We start from the raw sequence: 6,082 nt of genomic DNA, 5'->3' as shown, positions 1-6,082 counted from the left end.
CATTGGGGAGAAAGAAACTTGCCTATAATTGTATCTATAACAAAATTCTCGTTCGCGATTGGTTCTCCGGGCGGTTGTTTGTTACGTAAATCGGCGCGTCATCATGTGAGTAGGACAATCACATGACTTTTGGAGGGCATATAGTTTATTTGTGGCCCGAGTAGCATCATTTGCGCCCGAGCGCGAAGCGCAAGGGCGCAAATGATGCTACGAGGGACACAAATAAACTATATGACCGACAAAAGTCATGCGATTATCATTATTATCAATACACAAGGCCAAATCGTACAAATTCATTTAATAAGAAAAAAATGTTTAACAGAGGTGTAGCATGAAACTATGATATGAAAAGTTGTTGCCACAATACGATCAGCTAAACAAGAGCCAAATAAAATTCCTTTCTGTTTACAATAAAAGTCAAATATTATCTAGTTTTAAAAAGATTAATGACAATGATTAGCAAAAATCAAATGACTGCCTTCTAAGCTCCCGCCATTCCTCTCTACCGCGGCGAACAAAATGAAATTACAACGAAAACCAAATAAACTCAACTCACTTCTCCGCATCTTTCCAAACGCCGTCCGTGTTCTGCCCTTCCATGAGGTATCGATTAAATTTCTACCTGTCTCCTGACTGAATAGATGATTTGTGTTCTGGTTTCGCCTCGTTTTCTTTCGTGAATAGCTTGGCCTTCGCTTCAAACATTTTGTTGGTAGACATGAATCCGCTGTTTTGCAAAATGTCTATGTTTCGGCGTGAGTGGAGCACAGGTTAGATGGCGATGAATGGCCGCTCTAATTCCAGTCAATGCACTTGGAGTAATGCTTAGCCTTTCTCTGTTTTCACTTCAGCGAAGAACTTTCGCAGAATCTCACTCAAGTCCGTTGGACTTACTGTTTTGAGATCCACTGTAATTTTTCTTTTCTCGCACCATTTCTCGAACTTTTTTACTCCCCACTCAGTTGCTCTCTTGGTGTTTTTCGCTTGAGCTTTTTGCTCAATCTCATCCAGTTGCTCGTTGTCTAAGTCCGAGTTTTGACTAGAAAAAAGCTGAAAATTTGGGAGTTCTTCCATTTTAAAATGAAATTTCCAAACGGCAAACGTTCACTACGCAAGCTGTTCGCACCTGAATGGTTTTCCCGCGTCAATAAACGTAACCTGATTGGTTAATATTCATCGGATGATGAACCGAGAACCAATCAGCTGCAGGGCCGTTAATACATTAACGGCCCGCTAGGAGTCGTTTGCGGCCCGCAAAGCGCGTGTTTTCAAGAGGGCGGTTTTCAATTTGGCCGCGTATATTGATAATAATGTCCATTTACAGGTATCCAGTTTGAACTTTATTATAATTGGATACCTGTAATTGGATACCTACGCCATTCGCACGTCAATTACACTCGCTTTAATGTCTTCCTTCTCAATGTTTCCTACAGTTTTTAGAACTTATATGAAAAACGCTGCAAACGTTTTTCGCTCAAATGAAGATCTCAAAAGACATTTTTAATTCCGAAATTTGCTATAGATACGATCAATTGGTAACTGGACCTCGTGTCGTACAGTTTAGGGAGAAATCGTGCTCGCACTTTCAAATCGGCCTCGCGCTTCGCACTCGTCCTATTTTGAAATTAATCATAACAATAACAATTTCCTCAAATGTGATTGGTGCATAAACTGCTGTATTTTGCTCTAATTAATCTGCAAAGTTGTAATCGGACAGTGTAATCGGACTGTTGGCTGTAATCGGACACCTGTAATCGGACAGTTACATGAGCCAATCATTTTAAGTCCTCTCCACTAAATCCACCAATCACAACATTGATTACAATCACTATAGTAACCACTGACTGAGACTGTCTTTGTAAAATTGTGGAGGTTTAGTCTCTGGTGACTGTTTTAAAAGAGACTTGACAGCCATTTTGCGAGCTGTTCTCCTTTTTTATAATTATGATATTTAAAATGACAATGAAAAGCTCTCTATCAAATGAAACTTTTACTTTTGTGGGAAATTGCAATTGTTATGATTAATTGGTAAAAGGACATCGTGTCGTCCAATTCAGTCTGTAATCATACTCGTGATTAACAAATCGGATTCCCGCTTCGCGGTCGTCCGATTTTGTTAATCACTCGTACGATTGCAGACCGAATTGGACTCCACTCAGTCCTATTACCATTATTAATCGCGTGATTAGTCTCTGAATTGTACTACACTCGCGATCTAATTACTATTACTAATTATTATCATTCGTCTTGAGACTGATTAGACTCGATTGCAAGCCGCTACACGCTGTGAGTATGAAGACTGACGAATGAGTTATATACCTTCATCTCAATTTATTTGAACAAAACAATGGAATATCGATAGCGTGAAGCGTTTGACAACTGTCCTTCCTCTGGTGGTTATTGCTAAACGTTTGAAAATTTTAATGAACTGTCTTGAAAAATACTAATTAAGTTTCGAAACGTTTATTTTAGTAAGTATGTAAAATTAAGATTGATTCAAGAGTGCTTTTCAGATGGCTAAAGGAATACAACTTATGAGCAACAGAACAAGGCTCTATGTGTTAACAGAAGCGTACGCCTCCCATTCAAATTATTGCGATTTTAGACTTCTCCCCCGAACCTCCCCGAGTAGCAGAACGTGATGTGAGCATCGCCAAACCCTTTTAAGGGCCTGATGGTTGTGCACCAACTTGGTCTGACGTAGATTACAGAATTTGACTTTTCTGACGTAAAATACTGTTAGCTACTGTTGGTTGCACCCAAGAATAACTAGATAACCCTAACACCAAATCTAAACCTACTACAGCCGCAGAACATTTCCTGTCCTCTCCTAATCACACTGCTAACGACATGCAATTAACCCCCGTCGAAAAAATCTTTTCCAACCGAGACTCTATCCGCAAGGCCAGGGAAGCTTTTTTAATTCAAAAAGGCACAACAATTGATCCCGATGGTCTGAAAATCCGCGAAGAAACATATTAGTTGTTTCCTTTTATTACGTTATGTTATTATTTTATTTTACCATATGCTTATCTTTAATTTACACCATCAATTAGTTTTACGTATTTACGGTATTACGAAAATATGCCACATAAAAACACGTCCCGGTGCACCTTGAAAAAATAATTCTTCGTTGTGTCCGTTTCTGCTTTTATATTCTTCATAAACAAAACGTACGCAATAGGTACATATTGCTACGTGTTCAGTTTTTGATCGAATAAATCAAGTTTATGAGTTTTCATTTTGTAAACCATTGGTTTGATACTAATCATACTGTTTCATAAAAGAAGTGATTAAAGAGCCGGAGCTTGTTAGCAGGTACATTTTGAGAGGTAGGATCAAAATATATTTCTCAGTAAGAGTACGTAAGAACACTGCATAAAAGGAATTTTTAGATAATTCATTTGATAGGTGGACTCTTCTGTTTCTTGTGAAATCTTTTTTTTGTCGTGCCCTCCGTACTATTACGAAGATGGTAAAACGTTTTTTCTCTATTTAAGGTTATTATTGTTGTTTTTCTTCCTGCTGTATTTTTGCATCCAACTATTAGTAATACACGAGAATGCAATTTAAAATAGTAAAGTTGTCAATATACATGTGTACGTTTGCTGAAAGGTCATAAAAATGTCTCGTCAATGCGGTTAATCTCGCCGAGGTTAGCGTAATTTGATATGCATATGACGTCACAGCCATGAGAAAATTAGCAGTACCCGATAAAAACCTCTAAAAAATCTCCGGTGTTGATCAAACTTGCTTCCAGTATGCCGGAAGTTTGACTAAATCTCTTAGGATTTTGACGTAGTCAATACGTCATATGGTCACCTGTGGGGAAGAGATCATGACGTACTGAGTACGTCATATTGGCACTCAAAAGGCTGCGTTACATCAAGAATTTGTTGACCGCTGTACTGTATATATATCGAATTAAAGATCGACCACCTGCTGCCGGAACCAATCAGATTGCAGAATTCAGTGCCAGCAAAAACTGCTATGAATTTTTTGTCTCTCACGATCAAAAGTTATATTCGATTTTCAGAAAATAAATAACGCGAATTTCGGTGATAAATTAGAATTGTACACTATTTTCATTTCAAATACCTGTACGTGCAATTCTGTACAAATTATTGAATCATAGACAAAAGAGCATAGGAGCGTATTCAAATCCGATTGTAGTGCAAAAATACCCAAAGAAAAATCTTTTCCCAATCACCATCGGTGAGACATGCACCACTACTGCGAAAAAGACAAGAACTGATGTACGTGGTGAGAAAAAGACAAAGGACAACTAGACTTCAGGAAACAAAGAAATACATTCGCGATGCGATAATTACGTTACACACTCGATTAACGGTCGGCAAACAAAAGCAAAAAGGACTGAGCACTAAAAAATGAGTGAATTTTATTACTTTGGGCTCAGGGTTCCACAACAAAACTTCCAGGGCTCCTGGGTTCCCTATTCCGGGCTCCAGGACTCCAGGGACCCCCCCTCCCCCTCCCCACTTTGGGACCCTGAGTAATAGTAAAACATATGGAAAAGAACCTCGATACAACGAAACCTCATTATAGCGAACACATTTTGCCAGTCCCTTGGCCCTTCGTTATGTGGACGTTCCACTGTAGTCAACAATTTATGTTTGTAACCCCTGGTCCTCACGGGTCGAATAAACAAGACAAACAAGAAGTCAACAACGCTGTGTCATAGAATAGTATAAAATTTGGACTGCAGATTAAAAAGAAAATTAAAAAAAAAAAACGGAAAAAGAAATATAGTAAAATAAATAGGATAATCTGTTTTAATATTCTGTAATTATTCTGTAATTATAAGACATAGGGTACAATGTATGTGCATTTTTTATTTAAAATTGTAAATACTTTATTCACGAGAAAATTAAAGTCAATTTCGAGAAAAAATCCAGTACTTCTCATTATTGAGAAATTTCTGCCTCTTGTACTACCTTAAAATGTGATAATATTACAACACCTGATTATCCAATCTCCGCTCTGTTAGCCGTCAGTTGGTCGCTTACGGGAAGTGAAAAAACAAAAGAAGTTTTAAAACGTTTAGCTCTAAGAGTGGTCGCGGTCGCTTAAGAGAGACAATCGCTTACAAGAGGCCGTGAAGAGGTTCGAAATATAGTGATTTGAGGTGGAAACTTTTCGTATTTTGGAAAACTGGTCGCTGAGGAGAGTTGTTATTTTATAAGATGTGGTCGCAACCGGAGGTCCCACTGTATCAAAAAAAGAACAACGCCATACAACAGGGATACAACGCGTATTTTTTTCAATAACACCTTAAAGAGCTTTAAAGCGTGTCTTTACTTTCGTTTCTCCGATTTTCCCAAAAAAAGAAGGCAACCGCCAGTCTCGCAAAACAAGCACAAGCAGTACTTAAAGAACACTGTATCAAGTTGTGGATTTTTTCGTTTTACCAGGCGGTATGCTAGTTAATCACCTAATTAACACGCGGACCCGTTCTCATTACACAACGTCGGTACCGTGTGTCTTTATCTACTTCCTTTTCAACGCTGTTCGTTTGGTATACAAGGGGTATACATCTCTCTGAGTTGTAGATTCTTCTAACAATGAAGACAACCGCCCGAAAATCTCCTGAACACAGCACCTGCGGTACTAGTAGCTCTGGCTACCATGCAGGTACTGAGAGAATGGTATCAAGTTGTGGATTTGTCTTTTTATCGTGCTAGCCAATCAGCTAATTATCGCCCGGTCCTCTTGCTATTGCTCAATGTATCTGCATGTCGCGATATGACACCAACTAATGCAATTCTCTAATTGGGGGGACAGGGGCCGGGAGCCCGGGAGAATAGGGGGCGAGAGGGGGAGAGGAAAGGGCGGGAAAGAGCGGGGAAAGGGCGGGAAGCGGGGGTTCTAAGCGGCCGGGAATCATTTATTAAGCTTTAAAATACTTTCAAAAAAAAGAACCAAAAATGTTTTTTGACGTACATTTAGCTTATTTTGAGACCTCTGAACTGACGAAAAGAATGAAAATTCGCCCTTGGGCTAAAGAAAAAAGAAAAAAAGGAAAAGAAACACCTTAGGATTGCACAGCCAAATGACAAGGATG

The 6,082-nt window shown here is 38.9% G+C and overlaps 1 pseudogene; it reads left to right on the top strand.

Annotated features, from left to right (window-relative positions):
- The first annotated feature begins 5,438 nt into the window (after window positions 1–5,438).
- Window positions 5,439–6,082, top strand: part of LOC145477983 (uncharacterized) — a 2,956-nt pseudogene continuing 2,312 nt past the window's right edge.

The sequence above is a fragment of the Orbicella franksi genome, chromosome 2 (assembly GCF_964199315.1).
Source record: "Orbicella franksi chromosome 2, jaOrbFran1.1, whole genome shotgun sequence".
In the NCBI taxonomy this organism is placed as follows: Eukaryota; Metazoa; Cnidaria; class Anthozoa; order Scleractinia; family Merulinidae; genus Orbicella; species Orbicella franksi.
The sequence above is the reverse complement of the archived record's forward strand: the minus strand, read 5'-3'. Positions and strand labels throughout refer to the sequence as shown.